Genomic DNA, 19,881 nt, shown 5'->3' on the forward strand with positions numbered 1-19,881 from the left:
AAATAACATAGGGAAAATAATGAGTTACAGTTGCACCTTTAGTCAACAATCATGAGTCAGAAGGGGAAAGTCGTGAAATTGACCCCACAAAACATGAGGATTCAAAACAACACAGACTGTATCTGGGTGATCCTGTGAGTTGTGAACTCTCCCTGCCCATCCCCTGCGTGTGTGTGACAATCACTGTGGTGCCAGCCCTGCAGCGACAGAGGAAGGTGACTGGCCCTGCGGCAGGAGCTCTGGCTGGGAGCCCCAGTGAGATCTAACCCCACAGATTGTACAAACCCTCCCTGCCGCTGCGGAGCTTCCAGCTTCTCTCAACCCCCCAAACCTCATTAATTAATGCTGGGTCCGGCCACCCCCACGTCTGCCTGTCCCAGCCCGGCTGTTAATTCTGCCCCTGCCCAGCCCCACATCTGCCCCTCAGGGCCCCTCTCCTCCCCCTGCAGCTCCAGGGGTTCTTCACTCCCCTCCCCCTCTCACCCCTGGTGCTGGAGGGAGGGGGAAGGAGCTTCCAGGGATCATAGAGATGAAGGGCCTGGGACTGGGTAGATGGAGTCCTCCAGGGTCATAGAGACTAGGGTGTGTGAGGCTAGACAGGGTCCCCCAGTGTCTCAGGGACACAGTCTGAGATGGGATCCCACCACCCAGAGCCAGGGGCGGATTCTCCCGCCAGGGACAGAGGCCAGCGGGAAAGTGAAGATCGGGGCCTGGTCACCAGCATCGAAAAATGTCACCAGCCCCCAGTCACAGTCCAGACACACCCGGATCCTGCTGGGGACCCGGCGCAGGGGCAGGGGGGTCTCAGGGGAGGTGAGAGCCCAGAACTGATCCCACCACCACTGCACAGCCCAGATCCCCTCCTCAGGGCTAAGGCGGATCCATCCCTTCCTCCTCACAGACTCTCTGGCCACCCCCACAGCCCAGCCTCCCCCACCCCCCACCTCCACCTCCCAGCAATGTCTCCCCGAGGTGAATCCCTCACAGCCCAGCACACAGCGCTCAGTGTCAAATCTCTCAGGGTTGTTGGGCAGATCCTGCCGTGTGTCTGCACATCTCACACTTTTCCCATCCTCAGACAGGACGAGCTGGGGGTGAGCCGTGTCTGGATCCAGAGTCACATTCGCTGGGGAGAGAGAATCAGAGCGTTAGGAGCAGAGCTCAACCCTGGGGGAGGGTTTGATGGTGTCAGTGACAGAATCTGCCCCGCCTGGAGCGTGAATCAGGAAATCTCCGTCCTCCAGGATTTACCCGGCAGCTCTGAGATGGCAGCAAAGTGCTGGGGAGAGTCACTGCCTGGCACAGACGAGTCAGTCACAGAGGGAAAGAATCAGCTGGGCCAAGCCTGGGACTTGGAATCTTTCCCCACTGCCCCGACCTCTCCCCACGGTGGGGCCTAGAGACTCTGGGGGCCCTGGCAGATTGTACAACTCAGTGAACATTGACAGAGCTCCCCTCCCTCTCCCCAGCTTGAATCTCACTGTGTCCCTGCAGCCCCTGAGCTGGACTTTGGTTTGGGGCCTCCCTCCCGCTGGTATCCTGCCTGCTCTGAAATGTCAGTCCTCGGACAGCAACGAGCCAAACAGGAGCAGGATTGACATGCCCAGAACTGCACTGCTCAGCAGCAGTTGCAACACAAAAGTACATGAGCATGAGGGAGGGGTTAACACAGGGGAAGGGCTCCTAGCTGAATGAGGAAGAAGCTATGTGTGGGGGGAGCTGTGGAGTAGGTGGCTGGTGGAAAGAAAGAGAGGGCCATGCTAGTGCTGGGAGACTAAAGTGATGTCCTGTTTAACAGGGACAGGAGAATTCTGGTATCATGGTAGTTGGAGAGAAGAGAAAAGAGACAAGATCCCAGGTTGCAGAGCCCGTCTGTGCTGGGTTTATTCTGCCGTGTCCTAGTTTAGCAGCCTGGTCACAGGAGCTCCCTGGATCTGTATATTGGAGCCAGGAGAGCCTCTGTCTGTGATCAAGGCTCTGTCCCTCTGCTTGAGATTAGAGCAAGGATCACCCGCAGACACACTCCCTGCTCACCAAGTCAATATGAGGTCACTGCAGAGCTACTGGCTTCCTCCATGGAGAAGATGAAGGAAGAAACAGAGCGGCATTGGAGACAGGCCATCAGAACATGGAGAGAAAACAAACTCCCCTGGGCTACAGGTTGTGGAGCTGCATTTCCCACTGGCTCTGTGCAATGAGTGGAAGCTGCTCTCACAAATCTCTGTCGGGTGCAGAGCCCATGTAGGCAGTGGAGAGGCAGGAAGAGTAGCTCCATCTATATGGGGACCCAGACAGCCAGGCAGCACCTGTACTCCTTTCCCCCCAACTGGGTAACAATGCTGAATATAGGGTAAACTGAGGCACATGTGCTTCATAAACATATTACAGAAAATTCCCATCTCAGCACACCTTCATTAACAAGCCAGACCTCTATAGATTCTTGTGAAAAACTCTGAGATTGAGATCTCATCTGCACTGAAAACTAGACATAGCCACACGTGCCTCTGCTGAGCTCATTCCCTAATTAGAAGGACTTTAGGGGAAAGGGTCTCTGGAAACACCCAAACAGACCCTAAAAGGTTCAGCCCATCACACACACACCAACCTCTTCCCCCTGCCCAACCCAACACACACACAAAAATAAAAATAAATCAAAGAAACAACCAAGCCTATATACAAATGTTTAAATATCATCAAAATTGCATTTGTGGAAAAAGGAAAATTGAAACTTACCAACTTCTTCAGTGAGTTTCCCTTAAAAAATACAGAAAAAAAACAAATTATTCTCATCTCGTGCTTCCTGAGAGTTAGAACACGACATACTCTAGTATCAAAATTCATTAGGAGCATAGAGGGATATGTCCCATTTATTTGGAAACTGGGCAGATATTCTTTATGGATTAAGTGAACCAAGGCATGGACAGGGATGTCTGAGTTATGTGAAAGTTGATATGACTTTTCCCCCTCTAACTGAAGAACAAATGTGTCCATTTACTGATTTACCATAGGGCGTTTCTATAGGGCCCATCACTGTAATGTCAAGGTGCACTACACTTTATTAGCAAAAAAGAGATTTGAAGTACGCATATGGGAGCCTAGGCTTTGCAGAACCTTGTCTCAAGTGGGACCAGAGACAGACAGCTGTAACCCCCTGAGAACTGGGCAAGAGGGGGAGATGGAGGACCGAGCAGAACACAGTTGTGTCTGCTATGATCTGATTGTCTGGTTCACTTTCTATTCTCTCTCCCAACCACCTCTGCCACCACCCTCTATCAATAAATGCACATATATTCTTCTTCTTTATTAGGATAAGAAATCTGAGAGAAATCAAACTCCTCTTCAGGATGTCAAACGATAGAGTCCTTGGGTCCCTTCTTGTCTTAAAATCTGTGACTCTATGACTCTATTACTTATCAATCTTTCAAATTAGCTTTTGGTGTGAATTGTTTCCCCACATTTTATAAAATTACACTAACCCCTCCAAAAAAAATAGTGATAAAAAGCAAGTAAGCAGACTAAAAGAAGTTTCATATTACAACACCATTGTAAAAGATAAATTTAAAAGCGAACAGTTCTACCACAATTAAACAAAGTCCCCCAGGAGGATCCAGTTTGGTACAAACAATTTCTTGTCAGAGGAAGGATAAAGGCACTTACTTATTTCTTGATCCCGTTTTTCTAAAATGTAAAGAGAAATAAATATATATGTTTATTAGGCGTTTTTCTTTCCTTATGTTTTATTTCTCTTTACCATCAATAGCACAGTGAAGTCTGAGAGAAATCAAACTCCTCTTCAGGATGTCAGATGAGAGAGGGACCAGTGACTCCTTCTGCTCTTAAACTCTGAGACTCTATTTCTAATCAGTTTTTGGTGTGAAATCTATCCAATTATTTTTCCCCCACATTTTATACAATTACAATAACTCCTCCAAAAGGAATAATAATGATAAAAAAGTAAACAAACAAACAAAAAGGTTACATATTGCAAAAAAACTATAGAAGTTAAATTTAAAAGCAAATAACTCCACAACAATTAAACAAAGTCCCCCATGAGGATCCAATTTGATACAAACAATTTATTGTTAGAGGAAGGATAATGACACTTACCAATTTCTTCATCTCTTTTGCCTAAAAATTAAACAGAAATACACATATTGTTTGTTAGGTGTTTTCCTTTTCTTATGTTTAATTTCTCTTTATCATCAGTATGACAGTAAAGACAGAGATTATTTCTATTCAATCTCCTGGAGAATCAGCTTCGGGGCAGTTCTGAGATCTGGGGTTTTCTAAACTCCGCACCCGTTCCCCTGCAGCGAGTTTACACTGTCCGCGGCTGGGTCAGTTCCGGGGCTGCAGGATTAATTCTGGTCTTTATCCTTTTCCGGGAGCTGCTAGAAACGGGTCTGCCTCGGCCCCTGCACCGACCAAGGAAGCGAAACTAGTGAAGTCCCAGGACTTCAGGTGGAACCAAAGACAGACAGCTGTAACCCCCGAGAACTGGGAAAGGAGAGGAGATGGAGGACCGAGCAGAACACAGCTGTGTCTGCTATGATCTGACTGTCTGGTTCACTTTCTATTCTCTCTGCCCGCACACTTCTGCCCCCACCCTCTATCAATAAATACAAATATATTCTTCTTCTTTATTAGGATAAGATCAGCAGGTCACACATTCTTTTCATGTTCAATTCCTATATTTCTCTTATTCATTTATTAGAATAAAACCTTCATGTCCAGTGTATTTCTCCCTCTGATAGTTACCTTTCATTTTAAAGAGATAAATAACGAGGTTAATCAAACATACAAACAAAACCATCAGGATCACACTCAGAGCCACCACCCAGGGATTCACCCTCGGGAAAAAGGGATCTGAAAAACAAAACACCCAGGACTTTCCTTAGTTTGGAAGTGGTGACTAAAGGCAAATGTTTTTATTTCATACAAATACATGGATAGTGCTCAGCAGGATTTGTGCGAGACAAGAGTGAAAGAATGGCCATGTGTGTACTACACAAAAGACCAGAAACTGATCTTAAATATGGCTCCAACCAACACAGCTTTAACACTGATTTATCCTTGAAAAAAGAGCCCTGGTTTGATTCATTGTTATTCAGAGGACTGTAGATTTCAGGGCCAAACTATCTGCTCATAAAACCCCATTAACGTCAATAGAGTTATACAAGCAAATAATTTGTCCCTTCGTGTTCAGCAACATTCAGAAATTGTCAGATTAATTAGAATATTTTTGAAAAATCCCCTATTACCTTCAAATATTTGGAGAAATCACAAGCACAATTCCTAAAGATATCGGTGCAGCAAACTAACTAATTTTCATTTGCTGGTCTTGTGTTCACAGTGATTCAGTCACAGACTCATAGACTTTAAGGACAGAAGGGAACTATATGATCATCTATTCTGACTCCTGCACAACGCAGGCCACAGAACCTCATCCTCTCACTCCTGTAATAGATCCCTAGCCTATGACTGACTTATTTAAGTCCTCAGATCATGGTTTAAAGACTTCATGATGGATATGACCAGAATGGACTTTTCAAATGTGCCTGAGACCTTCTCTGCACATGGTTTCTGCTCCTATTTAGTGAAACTGGGGCCACCCTCTAATGGAGTCATTTTTAAATTGGTTCAAGAGTTGACAACTTCTGTGGGTTCCACCAATTTATATAAATTACTGCACAAAACTTTAAATAATAAATCAGCTTAATAGTGCCCTGCCTCCATTTAACTGAAGTCGGTAAGGAACTGACTGAAGATAAATCTATACAGGGCACGCTGAAACTTGTATGAGCGCTCACCCAAGCAAGTACCATTGATTAACTTAATAATTAATAAGTGCAACTTTTGTGTGTAGACCAGGGTAAATCGAGTCCCTTTGTGGATCTGGACCAAAGTGACATAAGGAGCACAAGTCCCATTGAAAGTCAGTAGAAACATCATCATCATATGATTTAGGTGACATTTCACACAAGTAATCAGGAATTAATTGGTGCAGCGACAAGATCACAAACAAGCCACAGCACAAAATTTACCCATTTAAATAAACCATTAATATGAATTTAAGGTGTCAGGAACATCTTGTGTCAGTGAATTGAGTGAAAGTTTCATCTAAAAATGGTGGAAGGTGTGTGTGTGTGTGTGTGTGTGTGCACATGCACTAGAACATCAGGAAAGTCAGGCTCAATATTAAATTTACATGAAATCTAAAATGTTCATAGTCTTAATACTCCCAATTAAGGGAATCAGGCTGCCTAAACTGTGACCCTGTAAAGACACCAGCCTCCCATCTTCTTTCTTTGTATGTGGATTATGAAATACCCAGCACAGATGTTTCAGTTCTTTTTTTCCTATGTCATGTTTTATTTCTAGCGATGGTGAGATCAGGGTGGGATTTGAATGGTAACTCACCTGCTATATAAACTGCCGATCCCTTGTCTTGATTGAGAATGGTGTTTCTGATGCAGCAGGACAAGTTTTGGTTTGACTGTTCTTTTACAAGATAGCAGTTTCTGTTTCAAACAGGTTGTTATCCCCTAGGGATTTTGTTTCAGAGAGTGATGGTAAATGTCGCCCATTGAGATCTTTCCACAGCACCTCAGGCTCTGGGTACCAACCAGCTGATCGACAAACCATCCGGATCCCTCCATCCTGGTGACCCTCAACAGAGATGAGAGGAGCAGAGCCTAGTCCTAAGGGGGAAATACATAAAGGTGTTAATTCCATGAATTATTTTATAAGGCATAAGGAATTAGGGACAGTTTGTGGATCCCTTCCTCACACTAGAAAGCACTAAGTCATGTAGGTAGCCAGTTGAAGGGATAAATGGATACTGGAATCTCTGAAATCCCAATTCTCATGGACACACAAAAACGTGAAGAAATATTTAAAATAATAGCACCGAATCAGTGAGAAATATTGTCCTCTCAACACAGAAGCAAGTGAGTGCTCAGCACCTTTGAAAATATGACCCCTTCATTTTGATATCCGAATGGGATAGGAACTTTTTGAAAATCTGACAGTAAGTGTATTTATTTAAAAAAAAAAATCCAATTGACTTCATGGTTACAGTGTCAAAGCAGCATGTGAGACAGATCCGTCTTGTCTAAGAGTGGTAAATACATAACTCCCCACCACACCCATCATCATTATATGGTCTCAGCAAATAAGAAGGCTGCAATTTGATTTTAACTACATCCCTAAGTAACAACCGGTAGTGAACCAATCAGAAGGCCATAAAAGTCTGGCAATAGCACCTTAGCCACACATCCTAGAAATGACTGCACAGCAAATGGAAGGCTACATTTGTCCACAATTCCTTTCCCCCTTAACTAAGACCCCGTTAGGAGTGAATCAAGATATGGCAAGGACGTGCCTTGGCAACCCTGAAAATGTTTTTAATAACATGTCGGGAAGTTGTCAGCATATTTTCCCTAGTATGAAAGTGGCTGTTTCCTCAAATTTAGTTACACTGTGTTATTGTGAAATATTTCACAAGCAGGGAGTCACAGTTGTTGTAATAGTAAAGAATAAATCCTGCAGATCATGCAAAGATAAAACTGTCACAAACCACTGACCTGCTACCCGCAGTTCCAGTACGGTTTCTTCATACAAAATACCCTCTTGAACAAAACAGCTGTATTGTCCTTCATCAGAGGGTCTGATATTGAGAATCCTCAAGGGAACATTTCCATCGGTGAGTCCAGCTTTTGAAAGCTCTGTCCTTCCCCGATACTCTGGCATCTGCCCTTCATCGTGATCCTTCCCATCACGATACAGGTGCACAAAAGATAAAAACTCAGACCGGAACCATCTCACCTCCATGTTTGCAGCGCTCATCCTGGGCGACAGGTGACAGGGCAACACAGTGTCCTGACCCAGGGTGGCAATGACAGGGTCACGGGATCCAATCACTGTGAACGCTGCTGGAAAAAAGCACCAGGACAAAAACAACAAAGATGGCTCAGAGGAAGGTGGGAATTGGATAGGAAGGACACATCCAACAGGTTCCATTTGATACAAACTTTCCAAAAAGTTCAGGCAGAGGCAGACACCCGGCATGGAAAATTTCAGGCTGAATGTTTCAGGGAGAGCAGTGCTCATGTGCAGTGGGAGTGGGGCTGTGTTATAAGAACACTCAGCCGCAGTGCATGGCCCAGACACACAGCACTGAGAGGGGGCGTGGAGCTGGTAACAGACAAGCTTGGTGCATGGCAGAGGCACAGAGCACTGGACGGAGTGGGGAGCTGAGAATAGGGCAGTTCAGTGCATGGCACAGACATGTGGTGCTGACACGGGGTGGGAAGCTGAAGAGGGGTGCGTCAGTCCATGGCACAGTCACACATCAGAGAAACCGAGGCAGAGAACTGGGAATGGACGTGCTCGGTGTGTAGTTGAGATAAGCTTCCTATTCAACAGCCTGTTTTCCTAAGTGCTCTTGAATTGACATGCTTCCTGACATTGCCATGACATTCGCTGGGCCTCACTGGGGCTGGTGGGGGCCTTATCTGGTGTTCTTTCACCAAGGTGCTCCTGAGATAGAGCCCTAGTGCTACAGCCAATGGCTGGTCTATTATGGTTCAATACTTCATATGAACAAGAGACCAAATAACTGAACTTAACCAAATGTGTTGCCTAAAGGGAAAAGAGTTCACTATGAAAAGGAGGCACACATATCCTCTCTCCTGGAAGCTATTCTCATCTGGCAGCGTGCTCACTTTACACAGAAGATGTGCTTCAAAAACACACTCCCCAAACCCACTTACATTTATATCATGGCAGTTTACAAGTGAAAAAGCACTTCATACATCACCTACGATCCAACCCACCAGTTCCTCAACGTGTTCAATAACTTCCTTATCTCTGTGTGGACACTACATACAAACCAGGTGGGTAGAGGTACATTCCAAGCAGTGCTAGGACACAACATCCATGTGTCTTGGCTTTGATAGGCTTCCTTTTTATTTTTGTGAACGCTAACTTCAGCTTTGCAACGTTTTGTGGGATATTTGATATTGGTCCACAGAATTGTGGGAAGAGCATAATACATTCCGTTAATTTAACTTTCCCACACTTTACAGATATATATATATATATATATATATAAGGCATACTATTGTTCTATTGTGCACATAATACCCAATAATATGGTGTATACTACACCTAACCTACATGTATTAGGTAACAGGCCCAATAAAAAAGTCACATGACATCAATATATTCTGGTTCTTAGATTTTTGAGAACATGTGAGTCTCAAATAGGGCTCTGTTCTTTTTTACATCTGAAACCCACTAAGTTAATGTATTGATTTTTTTATTGGTAATTATTATTATTATTATTAAACTCTTCAATAAATGTTCATCCAATGATTTGGGCATCCTTGACTACCTTTTAAAAATACTTGTGTGAAGAAACTTGTGTACACTGTCCCAGGAAGAAATAAAACAACCCAGGAGCAACACAGTCAAAGCAAAAATTAATAATGAAGGTGTTGATCTTGCTGTGTGGTTAAGTTTACACATTGACTTGGAGTTAAGCATGTTTTTAAGACACTTCATGGACCTAAATAAATCCTCTAAGACAGTGTTTCTTAACCTTTTTGATACCAAGATCCGGCTTGGAGCCTTCCTAAACTGTGTCAGGGAGATCTCAGGGATCAGTCTGATCCACGGACCGCTCACTGAGAAACAATGCTCTTGGAAACAGCAGACACAGTGCGGATTCCTACCTGATTCCATCTTGTGAACGTAAAAAGTAAGGAAGAAAATAATAAAACCAGGGAGAGGGAAGCTGGCTCTGAAGCTGTGGCTGAATGAGAGAACCTTCATCTTCACTGCAGCTTGATCTAGACAACAGGAAGAAGGAGAAAAAAGACTTCTCATAGTGAGCATAAGATTGTTTCACATTGAATCATTTGTCAAACATTAAAGAGGAGACATTAAATAAAACAGGAGTAAATATATTGTTAAGTGAACTCTTTCATATTATGGAGTTAGAACAGCCATTCTATTAAATTTGAAAATGTATTTCCTTTATGAGTTTGATTTTGTCCCAGCCTTACAAAATCTACATTAAAAAAAAAGTTAAATCAGAGTCAGTAATAATTCCATCAATGGAGAAAAATATTAAGGAATGAGAAAGAGTGTGAGTGTGTGAATGAGCGATTCTTGTTGGGGTTTTTTTTACCCATTTTTTTCTTTCAACATATCACAGGCAAAAAGATTCCGTCCCATAACCAGAGCTATGAAATAGCAGGGACAACAGAGTAAGACGCTCCCCCATAAAGTTGGATTTGCATGGGTTTGTAACTTACTTTAGAAAACAGAAACATACAGTGAATTCATTCATATCAAATCTCCCTTTGAATGCATTGAGAGCAGGATCAGGTCCAGTTTTCTTCAATAAAATATAAGAGAAAAGAAATAGATTGTTAAATCCAATAACTAAAAGAGGTTGATGTTAAATTACAATGAAAGGAGAAAATAGAGCATGTAGCATTTTGAATATAGACTCAAAAACAAAGTTTGTACTCAGAGTAAGACTCATTTGTCCTGGGATTACAGGATCATTTTGCAGCACGGGTGCACTGTGGGTCTGGGGGCCAATGATTGCATTTGCGCCTCCCCCTCCCACATCGGTGGCAGCGGCAATGCCCCACGGAGGGAAGGGGGGTCTGCGGGCTTGTTTCCCACTCTCCCCCACTCCCCCCTCACTGTGGTGCAGTTGGGAGCGGGACAGAGGCAGATGCCCCTGGGCTGCCCAGTGGCAGGTGTGTGTGTGTGACAGGTTCTGCCCTGGAGCCCTGCCGTTGGGTTGGCTGCCCGGCTCCTATGCGCTGGGGTCCCCGCGGCTCCCTGGTGTCCTTAAACTTCCAAAGCGGGGCTGTGTGCGCGGATCATCATCCCCTGGGCAGCAGTTCCCGCCCCTGCCTGAGCAGCCCGGTCTGTGCCGGTATCACAAGGCGCTTGCTCCAGCCTTTCCAACATGTCGGCATGTGAAGGTGGGGGCAGATCACAGTGAAATCTGCAGCAGCTTCAGATTAAGCTAGAGCCTGCAGCTGAGAGCTGCCCTGCCGCCGAGTCAGCGATTGCTTCAAGAGTGAATGTTTTAAAAAGTAAAAACAATGAGAGTCTTGTAGCACCTTAAAGACTAACAAATTTCTGCAGGCATCAGCCTTCATGGGCCTCTGGGTACCTACTACAGGGCAGAGCCAACAAAGAAAACAACAGAACACCACTGGCCATCACCTACAGCCCCCAGCTAAAATCTCTCCAACCTATCCTAGCAGATGATCCCTCACTCGCTCAAGCCATGGGAGGCAGGCTTATCCTTGCTTACAGACAGGCCCCCCAACCTGAAGTAAATATTCACCAGCAACTGTACACCATACAACAGGAACACTAACCCAGGAACCTATCCCTGCAACAAACCCCGTTGCCAGCTCTGCCCGCACATCGACTCTAGGACACCATCACACGTCCTAACCACACCAGCCACACCATCAGGAGCTCATTCACCTGCACATCTACTAATGTGATATATGCCATCATGTGCCAGCAATGCCCCTCTGCCAGGTACATTGGCCAAACTGGACTGTCACTACGCAAAAGAATAAATGGACACAAATCAGACATAAAAAATGGTAACATCCATAGACCAGTAGCAGAGCACTTCAATCTCCCAGGACACTCTGTAGCTGACTTGAAAGTTGCCATACTTCTACAACAAACCTTCGAAAACAGACTTCAGCAAGAAACTGCAGAGCTGGAACTGATCTGCAAACTTGACACAATCAGACTGGGTCTGAACAGGGACTTGGCATGGTTCTCTCATTACAAGAAGTAATTGTCACTGTTCACACATTCTCACCTTCTAATCAATGGTTGTGACTAGGCCTCATCTACTCTAACTGAATGGACTTTGTTAGCACTTGCCCTCCCATTGTTATGTTTCTTACCCTTAGATGTATATACACACCCCCATCTGATTTCTATTTCATGCATCTGACTACGTGGATTGCAGCCCAGGAAAGCAGAAATGTGTCAGTCTTTAAGGTGTTACAGACTCTGTCGGTTTTGCTGTGCACAGACTAACCCAGCTCGACCTCTGGGACTTTTAAAAAGTGCTGCAGGTTCCCAGCCCTGCTATTGGCTCTGCCACACGCTGCCTTCCTATTGGCTGAGCAAAGACCAGACTGGGACTGGGGGGAGGAGGGGAAAGAGGAGCAAGCAACGTCATTGCCCCAACTCATGCAGGGGCGGGAAAGGGAGGAGGGGCGAGGAGCGTGGCCAGTCCCCTCCCCCATCCCTCCCTACGCCCCTGTCTAGCAGTTATCAATTCACCGCGGAGCAGCGATAAATGTCTGCTGGGACTAGCAGAGCGATGCAGAGACAGATGCATTCAGTCGACAGCAGCTCACCCACCTGCTCCTTGGGAATCAGCTTCGGGGCAGTGCTGAGATCTGGGGTTTTCTAAACTCCGCACCCGTTCCCCTGCAGCGAGTTTACACTGTCCGCGGCTGGGTCCGTTCCGGGGCTGCAGAATTAATTCTGGTCTTTATCCTCTGCCGGGCACTGCTGGAAACGGGTCTGCCTCGACCCTGCACCGAGATGGGAATCGAAAGTAGAAAAGTCACAGGACAGAGGCGGGGCTGTCAGTTCCTGTCTCCTCCTCCTTACGATTTGGGGGGAAGGATCCTCTCTCCAAGCCCCCCCGGGTGTTTGAGGGCAGCAGGCTCCGCTTTCCACGGCCCGATCTGGCCGGGCCGAGAACTGCTAAACACTGTCACAATGTTCGCTACATTTTCATCTCAGCCCGAATGGAAACTTCCCCTTTCATCGCTGCAGTAACAAAGCCCCGTTGTGCTGCTGAGCGGGGGGTGCGGTGACGCCTGGGTCTGTGTCGCTGTCAGGGCTGGAGGTGCGAGCCCAGCTCATCTCTGCTCTCAGAGCAGAGTCTAGCCCGGATCAAGCAGCGTTAGCTGAGTCCCAGCTCGGATGGTCCGTGCGGACACGGACACGGGGCTGTCCTGGGCCAAGTCGTCACCACAGGTTCCTGAATCCCTGAATCAAACCTCCAGGTTCTTGCTGCTCCTTTACAAGTGGCAGCGCATTGATGGGTCAGACCAAGACAATCCCAGTGCGATGGTTTCACAGGTCCATGTAACGTCTGTCATCACCTGAACAAGACTTGGAAGAGCAGGAAGCCCTGACTGCAGGAATCCAGTTAACAGACAGCCAAGGTGGGGCAGCTCATCTCTTTCATTGAGCCAATTTCTGTTGGGGAGAGACAAACTTTCGAGACACACAGAGCTCTTCGACTGGACCACTCACAGTAGAGGGGCCATTAACACCACTGCAGCCCTAGGACAAAAAGAGGGTTAGTGGGTTACAGCTGGTTGTAATGAGCCATAAATCCGGTGTGTCTGTCAGTCCTTGATTGTTAGTGTCTAGCAGGCTCGATTTACAAAATGTTTCTTGCTGGGGCAGAGTTTCCAGCTTCTCCCATAGCCCCAAACTGTATTTAACTAATTCTGTGTCTCAGCCACCCCCACATCCGCCTGTCTCCAGCCCAGCTAGTAATTCTGCCCCCTGCTCAGCCCCCACATCTGCCCCTCAGCACCACATCAGTCTGAGCTCTGTGTGTCTGTGACATGTCCCAAGCCTGCCCCGTCCCAGCCTGAGCTGAGCCAGCCGGCCTGGTGCCACTGGGCAGGGGTCCAGCCAGTCGAGCCCCACAGAGAACTGACCAGCCCAGCCGGGACTCTGGCACCAGCCTGGCAAGGGGCATTTTCAATGTACAATTGAGACTCGCCCATGTCAGCCTGGTCCCACTTCAGTGTTCTGTGCTTCCTATTCCCTGCCCCCCAGCACTGCTCACCAGCCTCTGGCAGGGTCAGTGGCACTGGGTGTGTGACCAACATCACAGTCTGAGATATTTAGAACTAACTTGAGGAAAGAAATTGGGGGAAAGCTGTTTCTGTATCAGTTTCCCACCTTTCACCATCAACTCCTGACCAGTCTCCCCGCCCCCCCCCGACCTTGTTCTTGTCCTCCTCTCCAGCCCATGTCACTGAGGGAGACTTTCCCTGGAGAAACTGAAGGACGCCAATTAAGCACGAAAGGTTTCTGTTTGTAATGAACTTTTCCACTTGGTGGTTTTTAACATAAGGAAAATATTTGTCTGTGTTTGGTTTGGTCCATTTGCTTTGATGGCTGTGTTGTGTTGGGGATAGGGTTCTGGTTTCCCTTCTCAGGGGCTCTGCCCTTTGTGACATACTGGGCTTAGAGTTGCTGCTGATGGGTAACTTGAGCAACTGATTGGACCAAAACTGAGTGCAGCAGGGAAGGTAGCTCTGGGTGTGTGTTTCCCCTCTTGGAAACTTAGGTTCTTTTATGGCCTCCATTATCGTAAGAGCTGAGTGATACACGTCTTCAGTGTATTTATCCTCACAGCAGCCGTGTGAAATAGGGAAACATTCTCACCCCTTTTCACAGGTGGGGGCTGAGGCCCAGAGAAATGAAGTGACTTGCCTGAGGCCACACAGCAAGTCTCACAAAACAGAGAATATAACTTGGGTCACCAGTCTCAGGTTCACACCCTGACCACTGGACAATCCTTCCTCTGAAGTTCCAGCTCCTCCTTATGCAGTTCTAGCCCTTGTGCTTGACTTACTGTATGTAGCTGTGTTGGGGAAGAGGTGACATTCAATGCACTGTAAACTTGCTGGGACAGATCTCAGCAGCGCTGTGGAGCAATGAAACTTTACACCAGCTGAGGATCTGCTCAGAACTATATTCCCAGTGATAAATAAAAGGTAGACCAGGGGACTTTAATTTTAGGATCCTTCCAGCACAATCATTCAAGCAAATAGAGTCTCAGCCCATATGAAATTCTGCTGAGGAAGTCATGCAGACACTGCTTTCAATTTCACATGTAAGAAGAAAAATTCCCATCCCCCAGTCAGAATGAGGAAGACGCTTGTGGGTGGTTGTCAGCTGGTCCAGGTCTCGTGCTCAAGGCGAGTGAGGGCAGGAGAGACTGAAGAATCCCACCATCAGACTATGCCATAGCTCCGTGGTTCAAATCCTCTCCCCTAGGTCAAAGAGGGGGACTTTGAACCTGGATCCCCCCATCCCAGGCAAATGGGCTAAAAGCTATAAAGTAGCTAGCAACCCCACAACCCGCCCCCATGCTGTGTGCAGGCACCTGCTGCGCTAACTCATTCCCACAAGAAACGACTCCGGCGGTGGATTGACATGCAGAGTAGGCGCTCGGCCCCCAACCCAGGTTTAGGGCATGTCCCTCTCGTAGGCATAATAAAACCACCTCCATGAGCAGCAGCAGCTACGTCAGCGGGAGCAGCTCTCACGCCGCCACAGCACTGTACACAACGACGCTTCTCTGGGTGTAACTTATGTTGCTCAGCAGGAGAGGAGCTATTCACACCCCGCAGCAACATAAATTATACCAACACAACCTGTAGGCAGACATTGCCTTAGGTGCCTATGATTGAGAGAGGGGCAGGGTTTAGGACACACCCTGTTGTGTGCATCTCCCAGGGACTAGTTTAGATGGCTCCCCAGCCAGCATGCTGGTTCTTGTGGATTGTGTTTTAAGGCACCTGCCTGTCTCCGTTCATCGTACAGGGAGACTAGGCGCCTACCTCAGGCTTTGTGGGTTGCAGGGTTGTTTTTATGATGTTCTAGGAACCTAGAAGTTAGTTACAGTGATGCTCAGCATTTCAATGCACAAGTCCCTTCATGGATCCTACACCCAGTCATTAAAATTAGAAGCTCACAGAAGAGCAAGTCACAGCTCTGGCAACGAGTCTTTCCCTTTACATCCCACCGTTTAGCTCATGTCCACCCTAGGTGAAAGGGTTTTTTTAATGTTTTTTCAGTGTGAAAGCAAAAATGAGGCCGTGATCTCATTGTACAGTCCTAGTGGAGATGAGGCGAGTGGTGCTTTCAACTCAGTGTAGCTAATCGAGGTGACCCATAATCCGCGCAACACCCCCCAACCCACAGATTTCTTCTTCACCAGTTACACTGAGGTGAAACCACCACTTGGCTTGTCTACACTCAGATTGTACAATGAGAGACAGACACTTGCATCACAGTGTAGAAAACCCCTCAAAGATTGTCTCTTGCAGCAGGTCCCATCCCATGAACACTCCTGTAGGCAACACAGCAATTACTGATAGATGTTCACCTTTCTTCTGCCTATTTTATATATCATTAGCCAATAATTTGAATAAACTCAGTATCTGTGGAAGCAAAGAGCAGAGTCAGCACCATGTGTTCAGCCACCTCTCCACAGAGCACAGCTGAGCAATTCCTGGTTTACATGGCTATGGACAGCACAACAGACAGAGCACCGGCTGGATAGTAACGTATCACAGTAGAACCCCAGCTCCCATCATAAGGACATGTTGGTATATTCCCTGTTGGTGCTGGGGCAACACAATGAAGTAGGGAAGCAAATACCATGACTGTGCCCCCAACAACTGCAGCTGGATAATTAAAAAAAGAATAAATCAGAATTGTCTTTCATGCTTTATTTACCGCATGCAGAGAGTTTCCTACCTTGTATTTCCTGGCAGCCTCCTCCATGAGAAGCACCGAGTGAGATCTGTGCTCTGGGGATCTCCAACAAACCACAAACACGGCTTCCCATCCTCTTCACAGAACAGATCCAGGGCTTTGTCGTGTCTCTCACACAGATTCCCTCCTCCTGGTTTGAAATCCAGGTGTTTGATTTTCCCACTCTATTTGCTAGCTGACAGTTGTTCCGGAGAGCCCCTGCCTGGATCCGGGCTCTGCAGTTGGTGCAGCACAAAGGGCCATAGTTCCCCTCTGTCCATGTCTCCCAATACTGAGTGATGCAGACTCGGCAGAAGTTGTGCCCACAGTGTGTGGTCACCGGCTCCGTCAGATATTCCAGGCAGATGGGACATTTGGTTTCCTCTTGGATTTCCTGTACCGGAGTCGCTGAGGCCATGGCTGCTGGGATCTCTGCTCTTCTGTTCCCTGTGCACAGAAGTGGTTTGGCTGATAATGGGAGGGGCGTGTCCCACTGACATCAGCTGCACAGGAGCAGAATGAGGTGAAGAAAGAGGAGAGGCCGGGAGGAGGAGCAGGAGAAAGATAAGAAAAGAAGGAAGCAGGAACTCCCTAGGCAAGGAACGGGAGCAGCAGGGTGTGAAGAAGCAAAAAGGGAATGAAAGGGAAAGGGAGGGAAGGAAGGAAACAAACAAGGACACAAAAGCTTAAACTCAGGGTCTGTCTACACCAGTGGTTCCCAAAAGTGGCCCGTGGGGTCCTTCACAGTGGCCCGCTGCTCCCCTCCCGCTGGCTGCAGAAGGGATGTGCTGCCTAAGGCCCCAGGCAGAGTACGTTGCCGCGGGGCTACAAGACCAGTGCAGGCTCCATGCTGCACCCAAGAGGACGGGAGATCAGCACTGCCCTCCCCTGGCTGTAGCAGGGACCACGGCAAAGCGCTCTGCTTGGGTCCCTAGGCGCTGGGTCCCTGCTGGAGGCAGTGGGAGGGGAGCACTGATCTCCTCATCCCCTGGCTGCAGAAGGGAGCCACTTGCTTAGGGACCCAGGTGGAGCGCACGGAGCTACAGGACACATGTAGTTTCCCTGCTGCAGCCAGCGGGGCGGGAGATCAGCAAGGAGGCAGTGTTACCCAAATAACAAATATTACAGGATCTTATTAGGGGATAAGGCAACAAGCCACATTTATTGTGAACACAGAAACTTCTGTAGATAGTATCAAAGAAAAGAAAAGTATCAACACTGTAATAACATTAATATTGTGCTCTACTTAGTGAAATAGCATTAATAATAATGTAAACACTAGGAAAACAGTATTAACATTATATCAATACTACAAATTACAGAGACATGTTTCAATTGATGCTTTCATTCACATTCACACACACTGACAGGCACACACAGATAGAGACAGACAAACATACATAGGGATCTTCCAGATGTCATAGTTACCAGCTTCTTGGTGCTCATGATAGTCACTGGCCAGGTGACTAGAGCATGAGGATGAGGAGCAAGGTTCTGCCGATGCGCATCGGTACTCCTGGCTGATGTGATGTTGTAGACCCGAACCTCCAGCCTTCATCTTCTTGTCCCATTTGATAGGGAAAGGTCCCCATGTCAGTCTATGGGTTTTACATTGTCATGCTGCAACTGCATTCTTGGTGTGATCCTCAATCACCCACATTGTTGCAAGCCTGATCAGATTTTGTCCTTTGAAATGTGCTGGCTCCAAAGTTATCAGGGTGGGCTCCTCTTCGGCCATTTGATCATCTTTGCTTCTTTCTTCTTCCCTGAAGTGTTTTAGGTGAGGCTGGTGTTTTCTTCATGTCTGTTTCGATATCCCTTACTCAGACCAATTGTTCAATCACTCTTTTTGTCTACACCCAACTCAATTGCTCAGCCATTCACACTTCAATCACTCAGGGCCAACTCCTAGCTGAAGAACTTACATATTATTTTTTTAGAGCAAACCTTATTTCATTTTTGACAGTGTCTTTCACAATTAGATAGATACATTACATTGCAGTGTGGCTTTTGTACTTAGAATAGGATTTTTACAAATATATTGGAAGCAGGTAAAATTAACAGATAAACTGGCCAGTGGACATAGCACAGACATTTACAAACAATCTTAAAATTATACAAAATGCAGACAGACTTGAATTAACATTTAAAAGGGTAGAACAGTAAGAGTCAGTTTGAGGTTTTAGCTTTTGATTCAGACTGGTGTGCTTTTTGGTAGGAGGGGGAGGCGGTGTTTGTGGCTCTGTTCTTACATATATTTCAAAAACAAGATTTTGGCCAACAGCAGCATGCTCACTGAACTCCTTCTGTCTGTCTGCAGTGGGGGGAGCAGCCAGGACCCACCGTGCTTGAGGAGAGGGGGCAGGACTCTACAAATCAGAGCCTTGAGCTTTGGCCTGCACTTAGCAGGTCACCCAACGTGACATAAATGCCAGGCCATGTGCTCAGTGTGTGCTGACAGTCACTCACCCACACCAGTGCAGCCGTTCCCAACCTGTTCGAGGGTGTGGATCTGTAGGCCAGCGGTAGTGTCTGCCTGGGGCATCACGGCCCTTCCTCAGGCCCAGGCCCCGAGGAAGGCCACAGCGCCCTGTTACCAGGAGAATGTTCTAGTGCCTGCGCACGAGTCTGAGCCCGGCCCTCAGGCAGGGCAGGCCGACAAGTAGCCTATAGTTTCCAACCCCCACGCAGGGTGAGACAGGTTCACAGTCTATGGCCTCTGGCCCTCAGGCGGGGCGAGGCAGGCAGGCAGTGGATGCGCTGTCTAGAGTGGCAGGGGAGAGCACTTCCTCCCGGGGCGGTCAGGGGAGGGGGGAGGTGGACACAGGCCCACCCGTCTCCACTGCGTCCCAGCCCAGGGCCCTAGCAGTGGCACAGCCATTGCCACTGAATCAGGGTGGCTCCAGCCGCAACACGCCGCTTGGGGCTAGTCCCTGATTCAGCCGCTGTCTAGCTGGCTGTCCCTGGGCCACTTCCTGCCCCTGGTCCCCAGGTACCTGAGAGTCCTCAGGGTCGCTGGGGTACTCAGCACATGGCAGTCTCACCAGTCCCTCCTCATCGAGCGGCGGCAAATCGGGGAGCTCCTCTGCAGAGGGCAGCTCCTCCAGGTCACAGGGCTCCTGGGATTCTCCGGCATCGGGCAGCTCCTCCAGGTCACAGGGCTCCTGGGATTCTCCGGCATCGGGCAGCTCCTCCAGGTCACAGGGCTCCTGCGATTCTCCAGCGTCAGGCAGCTCCTCCAGGTCCTGGCGGGCCTCAGGGGGTATCTCCCACCCCCAGGAGCCTCGG

General features: G+C 47.6%; 1 pseudogene; it reads right to left on the reverse strand.

Annotated features, from left to right (window-relative positions):
* Positions 1 to 614: 614 nt before the first annotated feature.
* On the reverse strand, positions 615 to 10,407 carry LOC137162531 (butyrophilin subfamily 1 member A1-like; annotated as a pseudogene).
* Positions 10,408 to 19,881: the final 9,474 nt, after the last annotated feature.

The sequence above is a fragment of the Emydura macquarii genome, unplaced genomic scaffold (genome assembly GCF_026122565.2).
Source record: "Emydura macquarii macquarii isolate MOO-44397 ecotype Brisbane River unplaced genomic scaffold, CSIRO-AGI_Emac_v2 contig_2428, whole genome shotgun sequence".
NCBI lineage: Eukaryota > Metazoa > Chordata > Testudines > Chelidae > Emydura > Emydura macquarii.